The sequence below is a fragment of the Polypterus senegalus genome, chromosome 13, assembly GCF_016835505.1.
Source record: "Polypterus senegalus isolate Bchr_013 chromosome 13, ASM1683550v1, whole genome shotgun sequence".
In the NCBI taxonomy this organism is placed as follows: domain Eukaryota; kingdom Metazoa; phylum Chordata; class Cladistia; order Polypteriformes; family Polypteridae; genus Polypterus; species Polypterus senegalus.
In genome coordinates, this window is record NC_053166.1 from 65,481,544 (window position 1) to 65,494,539 (window position 12,996).

The following is a 12,996-nucleotide window of genomic DNA, read 5'->3' on the forward strand; positions in this document are numbered from 1 at the left end:
AGCTGGCGGAAACAGAAGTCCGACTCATGGTCGCGGAAGCGGTAAAGCCAGAGGCCACTCAACCTCCACCTCCTCTGTTAGTAGTATTAGTGGAGGGGGATGATACTACTGCGTGCAATCTTTGGCCAAGGTTGGAGAGGGCAAACATATTTGCGTGTCCGGCACAGCACAGAGCCTCCAGGTAAACCAATGGTCGTCCCCACTGTTTTAAGTGTGGGGAGTTGAGACACATCATTACCGCATGTCCACTCTTCACGGAGTCAATTGACTGTACATGAGCAAATGGAGAGAGGTATTGTGCTTAGTCCAACCCCCTTTCTCTTACTAACACTGGAGTGGTACTAGTAAATGGACATCGGGTGGTCACTGTTTTGTCTTGGTAGAGTACTATTTTACTCTACTATCCACTATTGTATTATTAATATGTTAATATATATTAATAATGTAGCCTTTGTCAGAATGCCTCAGATCTCACAGACTTACCACTTTTTATAAGGTATTACAGTATATAACTTCTCCCCACCTTATCTTCTACATCTATAACCTCAGGCAATTAGGTGTAGCAAAAGCCAAGCAGGAGTTAAGTTACACATAAAATAATGTATTATTGATCTTCTTCTTCTTCTTTCAGCTGCTCCCGTTAGGGGCTGCCACAGCGGATCATCTTCTTCCATATTTTTCTGTCCTCTGCATCTTGTTCTGTTACATCCATCACCTGCATGTCCTCTCTCACCACATCCATAAAGCTCTGCTTAGGCCTTCCTCTTTTCCTCCTCCCTCATTCATAAATAATAACAATATGCAAAGTACATTTGAATATTGGCAACCATACAAATGATAAATGGTGATGTGTAGTTTCAGGCGTCACACAGACTTGTTAGTTACTTAACAAGTTACTTAAAATGTCTCTAGTTAATGCATCATTTTGTGGTCAGCTTTCTTCTGAACAGGCCGCATGCCTGTCTCAATATGGCTGCTGAGCTGTGCTCTTCATTGTGTTGTCTTTTTCAGTTTATGCCTCAGTTTGGTAAGATGGAGAGTGGGGTTAAGCAAGCAAATTTATAAATTCTCTGTCCAACCCCTAGAGCCAATAGGATGTCATGGTACTTAAAGGCTTCTGATACAAGCCAGTTCCAAACAGCCATACTTCAGACAAATGGGGGAATAGAACATCGTCACACCTGCCACCCCCCTGAAATCATTTGTTGAACTAAAGTTTAGCAGTTAGGCAGCCTGGCTTTCCTATGGGGGTTGAGAGACGTAAGAGAAACATTAGCCAAACTTTTTTAAGGCACTTCCCCCCAACTCTGTCGTAAAATTCAAAGAGACCCATTCCTAAAAGGCAGGGTTAAACATGAATGCTTCTCACTGATGTAACACTAATATTGCATTGCTTTGCCTAAATTACAAATAAAGACAAAATATTTATCAACTTGTATGTAAAATCTCACATCACAACCGTCACTATGTTCGATTCCGGGAGTAATATGTCTGGTGTTGCTCGCCGCTTTGTCCTGCCGCGACAGTTTAAAAAGTCTATGACTAGTTTAACATGTATATATGGAGAGACCAGATATAAATCAGCCAAATGTGTCATCACCTGCGAAGGTACATCAAAAACTCACGGTGTTGCCTAACCATCCTTTCCCGGCAATTTTGGGGCGAGACTAGTCTAATACTAAACACAGCAAGGAAATAACCACTCCTATTGACAAATTGGGCCTTATCATGGACGGGGATTCTCCGGGCTTGGCTATCCCCACAGCATGTAACCCTACAGAGCAAGGTGACGTCACCGAGCAAAGTGACAGGGAGAACAGTTCCAAAGCTGACCTGGAAATGGGCACACTCCTTAGGGAGGTCAGGAGATTGAAACCCTACCCCTTCAGGTCACTGACAATCCTCTAATGACCTTACAGGTTCAATTTAAATGTACTCCTTTGTTCTTTAAAAGGGAACACGGAAAGATTATTTCCTATAATTCACTAGAAATGTGATAGTGTCAGTTGCTGGGCAACCCATACAGAATCCTATTCCACAAGCCCCCACTTTTAAAAAAATATTAAAAAACAATTTGATAGATCAAGTAGCAGAACACAAGGGAGAGGTGAGGTCACTGCTGCTAGTACCCCAAGCCTACTGGTGGGAGGTTTGTGAACTAGCACACACCCATTTCCTAGGCGTCCATCAAAGGGCCCATAAACTGCTGGAAAGGATTAAGCTCTGATTCTTCAAGCCAGGAATAAATGAGGCGGTCCGTGGATTTTGTACATCCTGCCCAGAGTGTCAGCTTCGTCAGATTCCCCAGAGGGACCATGCTCCTCTTATTCCTGTTCCTTTAATAGACATCCCATTTGAACAAATCTGCTTCAGTCTCGTTGGTCCCCTGGAACCCTCGGCGAAAGATCATAAGAATATGCTTGTCATAGTAGATTATGCTACTTGTTATCCAGAGGCCATTCCCATGTGCACAGTTAATTCGAAAAACATCGCTCGGTAACTTTTAGGGGTTTTTGCAAGAGTAGGAATCCCAAAGGAAGTTCTTATGGACTAGGGAACTCCTTTCACCTTGGAGACATTCACGGAGGTTGGCAAGCTACTCTGAATTAAGCATTTTAACACTAGAATTACCAGTGAATATGAGAAAACTCGTAAATCCGGCCCACCTTAAATCCATTCGCACCTCTCCATCAGCGTCTTTGTCCTGTAAATGTGGCGATTAAGACAAGCAGCAAGCAGCCGGCTATTCCATCCCCACCGTCGCAGAACGTCCACTAAGTTCTCCCAGCTCGTGCCTTGTTTGTTTATCTGCGAGTGAGTGAACTGCTGGAGTTTTAGAGTGGAAATAATATATCGTTATTTGGAACACATGCATTTCATGTGTGTTCCGTTTCTACAGTAATCTGTGTAAACACATTGTTAAAACAGAAACTTTTTTATATTTTAGTAATAAATGTTACAAAATGTAGGCATAAACTATAGAATGTGTCAAGCCTGAAGTCCAAAGATCAAATAAACACTTTCAGAAAAGGTTCAAGGATGATACAACAGCTTCTGTGGCGTAGCGGTAAGATTTGCCAACTTATAATCAAGAGTCCCCGGTTTGATCCCCACTGCCTCCTATATTTGCCGTTTTCAGTAGTGAGCTGCTCTTATTGTTAATATTATACAGTACACACATACATTTGGTTTGTGTCTGTAACAGACCGTGTACATTTATAGTACTCTACTTGTAAAAGTTACCTTTTTTTCACTTTTATTCTCTCACTCAGGGATCTGACACTGTTAGTTTTTACTTGAAACTGGGAATAACTGTAGATGTGAGTAGTGTTTTGAGGCAATGGAACAGGACATTCTCTGATCTGGCGGGATAAAAGCTGACACACAAACGCTGATGAATCTGCCTTCTTCGTATCTTACCGTCACTTTATTTTTTTTATTCAGTTTTATTGAGTGTTATAGCTCACGCAGAATTAGTATGCACCTTATGGTTTATGATGTCAAAAAAACCCAAAAGAAAACATAGACGTAGGTATATATAATATTTTGAAGAAATCATTTTTTGACATGAATAGTACCAATCAGAAAACATCATTGCACTAATGCAACATTATTTGAAAACGAACAGCATCAGATCGGGTGTGAATTTACGTTGGCGCTGTTACTTAAAGTCAGATCAGGAGAGGCTTATGTTAGAGCGTGATCGTCATTGAGAGAATAAAAGTGAAAAAAGCTAACTTTTACAAGTACCATAAATTTATACCCAATTTCCTATATATTTGTCTTTCTTTTTTTCTCCATGCTGCAAGAACTGTCTTTCCTACATTTACGACGTGTGTACCTGTTGCAATGCGCACACTTTTCTCTATGCTGTGGTTTCTATTACATTGAAGGGGCACCTGACTCTGACTCAGTTTACTTTTCTGGGGAAGCGGCTGTTTTGGAACAGAAGCTTGTCGATGTTGCATCCTCCATTTCTTTTTCCATCGCCTTTTCTAATAAGATGCAACGACGAAGTTCCTCTGCAATATGAGCCATAAACACTCTTCTTTTCACAGTGGCCCTCGTGCTTGCCTTGCACAGTATTTGTGCATTGATCCTGCTTCACTGAATAAGCTCATGCCTTCTGGTGCATGATGTCGACACAGCACGGAGAAAAAAAAAAGAAAGAGACAAAGGGTGAAGACTGCAAAACATTCCTGGAGTATTACAGGTTCCCAAGCAGCACAGTTGCCTTCGTAATTCTTAAATGGAAGATTTTTGTATCAACCATGATTCTTCCTAGAGTTGGCCACTCAGCCAAACTGAACAATTGTTGGAGAAGGGCCTTGGTAAGAGATGTTACCAAGAACGTGATGCTCATTCTGGATGAGCTCCTAAGAACCTGTGTGAAGATGGAAGAAACTTTCAGATGAACAATTATCACTGCAACACTCAACTGGCCTGGTCTTTATGATGAGTGGCCAGACAGAAGTCTCTCATCTCCAAAAGACACATGGAAGCCTGCTTGGAGTTTGCAAAAAAGACCCCTAAAGGACTCTAAGACTATGAGAAACAAGATTCTCTGGTCTGATGAAACCAATATTATTGTCACATCTGAAGGAAACCAGGCACTGCTTATCACCTGTGAAATACTGTTCCAGGCTAAGGGGTTGTTTTTCAGTAGCAGTGACTGGGAAGCTAGTTGAGGGAAAGCTGAATTGAACAAAATACAGAGATATACTTGATGAAAACCTGCTCCACAGTGTTCTTGAACTCAGACTGGTTGAAGGTTCACCTTCCAATAGGACAATGACCCTAAGCACAAGGCAAAGACAACACAGTGACAACTCCAGGAATGTACTTGAGTTGCTCAGCTAGAGCCTGGACTTGAACCTAATCTAAGATCCATAAAGAGACCTGAAAATTGCTGCCCAATGATGGTCTCCATTCCACCTGGAAAAGCTGGAAAGAATCTGCAGAAAAAATGCCAGAAAATTCCAATATCCAGCTACGTAAAGCTTGTCATGTCATGTCCAAGAAGATTCCAGGCCATAGTTGCTGTCTAAGGTACTTCAACTAAGTACTGAGTAAAGGGTCTGAATACTTGTGTCGATGTGATATTTCAGTTTTTTAATTTAAATAAATTTGCAAAAACTTCAAAAATTGTGTTTTCCCTTTGTCATTCTGGGGAACTCAGTGTTGCTTTATGTAGGGAAAAATTAATTAGACTCCTGTGACCCTGTAGTTAAGATATAGCGGGTTGGATGATGGATGGATTTTGGAACAAGGTAGCAACATAACAAAATATGAAAAACATGAACAAGTCTTCAAAATTTCTGAATCCACTGTATAATGTTAGCATGCAGTATCCATACAGAGGGCATAACAAGAGTTTAATTAATGTGCAAGTGAGGTGAAGTTGCTTCACTTACCCCTGCACAACTCCAACACCCTCAAAATACCAATGAGCATATTTTGAAATAAACAAATACATTTTCAAGAAATTAGATTCAATCATAACCAATATGTTTGGAATTCAACACATCCCTGCATTTAAAGGGCGACCCTACAACAACCTAAAGCAGACGGTGGCATGGCTCTATCTAATTTTCAGTTATATTACTGGGTGGAAAATATACAAACTATAAAAACCTGGACACTGACACAGACTGAAGAAGACACACAAGCTTGGTCTGCAATAACAATAAAGTCCTGCAGTAGTTCTTTAGTAAATACAAGTTATCGTCACAATACTAACAACCCAACTCTCCTCTATTCACTCAGAATATGGAACCAATGTAGGAAGCACTTCAAGATAGAGAAGCTTTTATTTGTAGCACCTCTACATGATAACTACCTTTTTCCACCCTCTCAAACTTATAGTTTTTAATGTTTGGAAAATGTACAGGATTAAATCATTTAGAGAATTGTATATAGATAATGTCTTGCAACCTAGTAACAATTACAATTCAAATTTAACTTCCCATCAACACAATTTTTCCACTTTCAAATTATACAGTTTGATAAACGGAATCTGCCCAATTTTTTCTTCACCTCTCACATACTTCTATTGAAGAAGACATATTCATCAGTATTGAAGACTCAGAAAGCACTTCTATAATATATAAAAACATTTTAAAGTCCCTTCCTAGAGTAAACTGGGAAAAGGATCTCTTAATAAACATTTCAGAAAAGGAGTGAAAGGCAGCCATGCACAGATTTCACTCTAGCTCCATATGAACAAAGCTTACAAATATTCAACTTAAAGCACATCTGTCTCATTTAAAATTGTCCAAAATGTTTCCAGGGCAAGATCCAACCTGCAAATGTTGCAATCAAGCTCCAGCCTCACTGGGCCAGATGTTTTGGGCATGCACCAAATTAACATCATTCAGGACCAAAATCTTTAAATGCCTCCCTGACAGCCATGGTATCACAATCCCTCCTAAACCATTAACAGCTACGTTTGGTGCACTTCCAGGTGGGTTAAAAGTGGAGAAGGACAAACAAGCTGTAAATGCCTTTATTTCACTATTAGCACGTAGACTTACCTTGCTCACCTGGAAGAATCCTAGCCCACCTCATTTAGGCTGGTTAGTAGATGATGTTATATACTATCTGAAATTGGAAAATCTCAAATTCTCACTAAGAGGATCTGTTCAAAACTTTTTTAAAACCTGGCAGAATCTAATCAATAACATTTTAGAATAAGCACTTACAATGGGAAAAGGACTCTCTTCCCTCTTTTCTGCTTTTAAAATTTTACTCTGGCTGTTGGCCTTCCTCTTTTTCTCTTAGGTGGTGGTTGAATTTAGTTTTGTTAAGCTTGACTTGATTGTATGGAATGTTACTTGCTTTTAATAAAATAAATAATAATAAAAAACAAACTCCATGCAATAGCCAAGTTCAAGGTCATAGGGCTAGAGCCAATCCAAACAGCAGGCACTCTTTTAGGGTATACATCCACAATTACTCAAAGAGACCTAAAGCAACCTCATCTGTATGACTTTGAGATGTGGGAGGGAAAACCGTAGGACATGAGGGAATGCCAAATAAATATGGGGAGAACCTGAACACTCCGCACATACTCACTAGCATTCAAACTGGGGAGCCATGAGATGGCAGGCTTAACGTTTGAGCCTCTATTTTATCAACACTGCTTAATGCCTATAAAATATGTAATGATCAGCAAAATCTTTCTTGCTACCATCTGCCTCATTTTCACATGAACATCTATCTGAATCTGTTTTTTTATTTTTATTGTAAAAAGGGTCAAATAGAGTTTGTAGACCCCCAAGAGTAATTAAAAAATAAGCAGGAGATTAAAACACTGACAGACAAACAAAACAATGAAAATTACTCAATTCAGTTTAGTTTATTGTCATTACATCTTGCAGTACAATGGAAAGCATGTATTACTAGTCCCACTGGTGAAGAAACATACAGCGACAATAAAGTACATGGTACAAAGACAATGCAGACACATAACAGAGCTAGGACAACTACAATAAATTAATATATAATTATTCTGCATTAAAAGTAAATATCAGTAACAAAACTGTATAAATTATTCTGTCATGCAGTCTGATAGGGTGTTTTTACATTGAATGCTACAGTATCACTTACTGGATGGCAGGAGAGTAGTTGTTTCAGGGTTGTGACAGGTCTGTCACAATCGAAAGTACTTTTTTAAAGGTATCTGTTATCATAAACATCCCTGCATGAATGGCGGTAAGACTCCAATGATGAGTTTGGCTTTTTTACCACACATGGCAGGGTCTTGCAATTAGCCAAACTGCACTTGTCATAGCAGACAGTGATGTAGCTAGTCAATATGCTCTCTACTGAATGTCTGTAAAAGACAGGGCCTGGGCAGACAGATTGACTTTCTTCAGCATCTTCAAGCACAAATATATTGGGGTGAAAATAGTACTTTTTACAGTTTCTTTAGAATAAGAATAGTAATGTTTAAATTTGTGTTGTGTGTTAATACTCGTAGGAATGTAGGATTATTTAGTCAAGATGCACTTTTTAAGGGTATGAAATATGTAGACAAAAATGTAGAACTCATAAGGAAAATCTAATATTATATCGATTGTATATTTAATAGAAGTTTTTTACTAATTGGTTTGAGTATCTAGCAGGGGAGATATGCTCCCTGAGAATATATGTTCTTATAAAATTGCAGCTTTACTAAACCAAAACAAACTAAACTGAAATAATGAGTACTGTACAGACCTCTAGTGTGAAGCCCCCTAAATGTCACACAAACCTCAGATGTAACCTCTCACCTCTGCACAACCAGCTCACAAACTCCACAGATAGGCTGTAGTCTACTAGGCCCTAAGAGGAAAGGTTACTTTAAAATTTCAAAATATCTTGGTGGTCAAGAAATACAGAAAAATTCCCTTCAAGAGAAAGGAAAAGTGAAACTTCTTGGCTTGAACAAATAAGTCCAAAACAGTGATATACAGTATTTAAATAATGAATTACAGAAAAGCAAACATTAGAAGTACAAAATTAGAAAAAATAGCATACAGGGCAAAAAAAAGACTTTGCTAAAAAGACAATACAAGGTGAAAAAATCCCAGTATGAAATCCAAAATTCAGTAATCCAAGAACAGAACTGAAACCAGAAATATCAAAGGGGAAAACAATACTTAAAAGACAACTCTTACATCATTCAATGAATCACTGCTGGGATCTTCTCTTTCACTTCTGTATAAAGGTTTAGGTTGCTCTCAGCATCTGTGACATCAGGGTGGTCCTGCCTCTTTTTGTACCACTTAAATCTCACAGTACAGGGAATGTCAGAAAACCTAAAGACACAGTACACAGATATCAAACAATAAACAAACCTAATAGGAATTAAAATAACAATGTAAAAATAGCAAAAACAACAGTTAAAAGAAAATTAAGTCAAGTAAACACTTACCAAAGTTGACTCAGAAAGAAGAATGTGGTCAAGATGTTTGTAAATAAATGATACTGTTAAGCAACTTGTACATCTGTAAAGCATAAGTACAACAAATGATGTAATGTAATGTACCTTACAGTTCTTGAAGGAAATTTAAGTTCATTATTAAAAATCACTCTATTTCTACCTGTAGTCACAACTTATAAAAAAGCTGAAACCATCAGGTGAGGGCTTGACTAAGGAAATCTGCAAGACAAGTTTCAATAAAAAGTAAACAAATCAAATGTTGCACCTAAAATGATGTGCAATATCTAAAATACAGTACTTCATTTTACACTGTTAAAACTGTGGGAAATCTTGACTTATTTTGTTGTCTTATTGTGATATCTGTACAAAGTTAACAACTTTTTAAATTGCTGTTAAGTTTTTAGCAGATTTTAATGTTTAAGGACAACTAGCATAAGTCAGAGAAAACCTATAAATGACATTATATACTGTCCGTTATGAAGGACGCCTGGGAGCCTTACCTGGCCAGGATACCCAACAACCTGGAAGGACAGGGCTTTATATCCCCCAGGGTAATAGATGGTAACCTCTGGGTTATGGCATTGCCACGGATTCCCATAGGACACCTTGGGAAATGGAGTTTGTTGACTCAGCCCTGTTGGGTTCCGTAGGTGCTACTAGAGGGTGCTGTGGGGACTGGTGAATCCTACTTTGTCAGGCTCCCATCTCACCTGGAAGTGCTTTCAAACCACAGCTTCAGGACACTGGAAGTACTTCTGTATGCAACATAAAATGAGCTGCCTGCCACAACTCTGGGAGCCATAGTCGGGAAGAGGAATGCAAGGTTTGTTGCAATAAGTGGAAGAAGCTGAAAGAGAAAGACAATGATAGAGAGTTACAGAGAGTGCTACTGTGCATTATAATTGTGATTGTGGTGTGGGAAACTCTTCCCTGCAAGAGTCTCACACAATAAAATCTTTATTCATTGGCAACTTGTGTCCTAGCCAGTGATGTGTTGGGTGTTTGGGCAGCTGCAGTGCCTCTGGTGGCCATGCCATATTTATAATGCAATCACAGATCTGTCACTTGGGTGATTTTCTGGTTTAATAAGTAGTTTAGTTGCTCTGTTTATGAAGAACACAAATAACACCCTCCATTAAGCACAATTTTATTTAATGTGATGGATATAATAGACCTAAAACATGTAAAGCCATCAAAGTTTAGATTATGCTTTGCAGACAATTGAATCAACATTTAATAAGCTTCCTATGTTATCAATACAGTGGCATGATGGTAAAGTTATTTGCAGTGCTCCTTCACAGCTTCAAAATCTGGGTTTCAGTCCCAGTCTGATGACTGCCAGAATGGACTTTGCATGTCTGAATGTATTTTCTCCAGGTTCAACAGTTTTGCTCCATATCATAAAGACAGGCATGCTATGTTGTCAGACTTTTTATATGTGTGCCCTCCAAAAGACATGCATTCTGTTAAATGATTTTTCTTGCCTTGTGCCCAGTACTTCCAGGATAGGTTCTTACACTCTACAACCATGAAATGATTAAAACTATAAGTGTGGGTAAGATAAGGCCAGATATTTGGAAGTTATGAGATAAAAAAAAAAAATCAAGTCCAAGAACAAAAACATTGTCAGTATATATTCTTGAGTTTACAATAAACAGAAGTCAGCAGTCACATGAAGCATGTAAGAGCAAAGTTTTGTAGCTGTTGAGACAAAGGAATGTAGGAGACAAGCAAACTGCTATGAAAAAAATAAAAATATGTGAGTTAGACAGAACCACCAGAAACAAGAAGTGAAAACTGAGGTGGTAAGTGTAGGCTTAGGAACAAAGTGGGAATATTTCTCAAATGGAGACACAGAACTAATCAAAAAGCATAGGTTTTATAGGTTTATAATGAAAAAAGGGTGATGCATTGTGCCACCATTAAGGATATGTGAAGGATGCGATCAAACCATTCACAAGTGAGTGATTCAAGCCTTTGTAATGTTCACTTTCTTTATTTTATGCATACAACAATTATTTTTGTAACAGTTTTCAATTTAACAAAAGATAATAATATGGGACAGTAAAAACAATATTAAATTATTACTTTGAAGATGCTGACCTTATATTTTATTACTTTCCATAGAAGCACTGATGGTTTGAACACTGACTGTCTGTTGTGTTCTAGAAGGATGATCCCCAAGGTCTACATACAAACCACATGCCTTACTTTCTCATTACAGACTGCACAAAGAAATTGCCAGTTGACATAATATATTAGGACATTTTGTATGTTGTGTTGCTGTGTTACCATTTAAAAAGGAGCAAAACATCTGTTAAATCAGGGGTGGCCAGACTTTTTCGGCTTGCAAGCTACTTTTAAAATGACCAGGTCGAAATGATCTACCTACATTAAAAATGCTATATACGGTATATATATATATATATATATATATATATATATATATATATATATATATAGTATATATATATATATACAGTATATACGGTATATATATATATATATAAACACTCACCTAAAGGATTATTAGGTACACCATACTAATACGGTGTTTGACCCCCTTTCACCTTCAGAACTGCCTTAATTCTATGTGGCATTGATTCAACAAGGTGCTGAAAGCATTCTTTAGAAATGTTGGCCCATATTGATAGGATAGCATCTTGCAGTTGATGGAGATTTGTGGAATGCACATCCAGGGCACGAAGCTCCCGTTCCACCACATCCCAAAGATGCTCTATTGGGTTGAGATCTGGTGACTGTGGGGGCCATTTTAGTACAGTGAACACATTGTCATGTTCAAGAAACCAATTTGAAATGATTCGAGCTTTGTGACATGGTGCATTATCCTGCTGGAAGTAGCCATCAGAGGATGGTTACATGGTGGTCATGAAGGGATGGACATGGTCAGAAACAATGCTCAGGTAGCCCGTGGCATTTAAACGATGCCCAATTGGCACTAAGGGGCCTAAAGTGTGCCAAGAAAACATCCCCCACACCATTACACCACCACCACCAGCCTGCACAGTGGTAACAAGGCATGATGGATCCATGTTCTCATTCTGTTTACTCCAAATTCTGACTCTACCATTTGAATGTCTCAACAGAAATCGAGACTCATCAGACCAGGCAACATTTTTCCAGTCTTCAACTGTCCAATTTTGGTGAGCTTGTGCAAATTGTAGCCTATTTTTCCTATTTGTAGTGGAGATGAGTGGTCCTCGATGGGGTCTTCTGCTGTTGTAGCCCATCCGCCTCAAGGTTGTGCGTGTTGTGGCTTCACAAATGCTTTGCTGCATACCTCGGTTGTAACGAGTGGTTATTTCAGTCAAAGTTGCTCTTCTATCAGCTTGAATCAGTCGGCCCATTCTCCGCTGACCTCTAGCATCAACAAGGCATTTTCGCCCACAGGACTGCCGCATACTGGATGTTTTTCCCTTTTCACACCATTCTTTGTAAACCCTAGAAATGGTTGTGCGTGAAAATCTCAGTAACTGAGCAGATTGTGAAATACTCAGACCGGCCCGTCTGGCACCAACAACGATGCCATGTTCAAAATTGCTTAAATCACCTTTCTTTCCCATTCTGACATTCAGTTTGGAGTTCAGGAGATTGTCTTGACCAGGACCACACCACTAAATGCATTGAAGCAACTGCCATGTGATTGGTTGATTAGATAATTGCATTAATGAGAAATTAAACAGGTGTTCCTAATAATCCTTTAGGTGAGTGTATATATATATATACATATATATATATATATATATATATATATATATATATATATATATATATATATATACTGAGAATACTTTATATGGGGTGCCAAACAGGCAAATATAATGATCTTCAGAATATATAAAGTCAGTCTTCGGAATATATAACACCAAAACCTAATTATATAAAGTCAGTGGCGGAATATATAAAGTCAAAGCCTGGTTATATAAAGTCAGTGTTGGTATATATAAAGTCACTCCTGAATATATAAAGTCAGCGTCGAAATACAGTTGTGCTTGAAAGTTTGTGAACCCTTTAGAATTTTTTTTATTTCTACATAAATATGTCCTAAA

At 38.4% G+C, this 12,996-nt stretch overlaps 1 long non-coding RNA gene across 3 annotated transcripts in view; it reads right to left on the reverse strand.

Annotated features, from left to right (window-relative positions):
* Positions 1–7,418: 7,418 nt before the first annotated feature.
* Positions 7,419–12,996, reverse strand: part of LOC120542566 — a 41,214-nt gene continuing 35,636 nt past the window's right edge. For 2 of the 3 annotated variants that reach the window (XR_005636204.1, XR_005636206.1), the window contains 3 exons: positions 9,427–9,773; positions 8,918–8,990; positions 7,419–8,801 (listed from right to left, as the gene is read on the reverse strand). This is a non-coding gene — a long non-coding RNA (uncharacterized LOC120542566). The remainder of the gene's footprint in view (positions 8,802–8,917; positions 8,991–9,426; positions 9,774–12,996) is intronic. The other variant, XR_005636205.1, reaches the window with a different exon arrangement.